Below are 1215 nucleotides of genomic sequence, written 5' to 3'. Positions count from 1 at the left end.
ACTGTCCTAGCTGAGTGAAATACAAAAAGTAAACAAACTTATATCATCAAATGTTAATGAGATTTTAAAACTGTTTCAGCTTTGATGCTTGTTCTTAATAGCCCTATTAAGAGATTTTGTTTAATACTTTTCAAGAGTTTTATTCTATCATTTTCTTGGGAGCCTTCAGGGGTTGATGTTACATTAATTAACATGTGAAGATCTTGGAAGTTTTTATCATTGTTTGCTTCTTGGCTTGGCTAAAATCAAGTATCTGTTCTTATCAGTTTAATATCTGATACTTCCCTTATCTGGGCACTGTGTATTAAATGGAGTGTTGAAACTGAAACCTTGATTTAAGTCATTGATGTTAATCGTGTTTTCATTTATACTTTATAGTATATTTTTTAAAGAAAGCCTGATTCTCATTGATAGATAACCATTAAAATGTGATGATTTGCAACTAAATATAGCCTTTAGACTAAATATGGTGTTTCTTTCTGCTAACCAGGAGCGTACACTATGTCTATACACATGTATTTAAGCAATCGCATATCTTAACTTAACATTTATTTGACTTTTAATTTTTCTGGTCTTTATTATGTTAGAAAATGCTGAATGATGCAGTTCTTATTTACTAGATGATTAAGTTTTTACTTGGGATTTTTGTCAAGCTCTGTCTAGATGAAAATTCAAATTCAGTTAAAAATGATCAAAAACAGATTTTTACCCTATTTAAATAAAACTCCCTTAAATGTGCTGGATATACAAGAAAAAAAGTTTATAAAAAGGTTTATCACAACATGTTTTGCATTTAAAACTAACTGACTTATTAGACAAAGGAAGTATTATCTGTCGTTAGGTTTCAGAGTAGCAGCCGTGTTAGTCTGTATCCGCGAAAAGAACAGGAGTACTTGTGGCACCTTAGAGACTAACAAATTTAGCTCACGAAAGCTTATGCTCAAATAAATTTGTTAGTCTCTAAGGTGCCACAAGTACTCCTGTTCTTTTTAGCTCTCGTTAGTGAGTTGAACTGATTATTTCCGATCACTATGTCCTTCAAGATTTTAAAACTAATAGCTCTCATCCTGTCATACAGAATGCTTATTCATAGATTGGAAGAGGAAACCAAGCTTTCCTGTTTTTTCACTCCCAACTGATTTCTTAACTTTGAAAGAACTGAACGAACTAGTCACTGAACTGAACCGATTGAATAACCTGAAATGAAGAAAATAT

General features: G+C 31.6%; 1 pseudogene; it reads left to right on the top strand.

Annotated features, from left to right (window-relative positions):
• Positions 1 to 222: 222 nt before the first annotated feature.
• On the top strand, positions 223 to 332 carry LOC128830706 (U2 spliceosomal RNA; annotated as a pseudogene).
• Positions 333 to 1215: the final 883 nt, after the last annotated feature.

This window comes from Malaclemys terrapin, chromosome 1 (assembly GCF_027887155.1).
Source record: "Malaclemys terrapin pileata isolate rMalTer1 chromosome 1, rMalTer1.hap1, whole genome shotgun sequence".
Classification (NCBI taxonomy): Eukaryota; Metazoa; Chordata; order Testudines; family Emydidae; genus Malaclemys; species Malaclemys terrapin.
The sequence above is the reverse complement of the archived record's forward strand: the minus strand, read 5'-3'. Positions and strand labels throughout refer to the sequence as shown.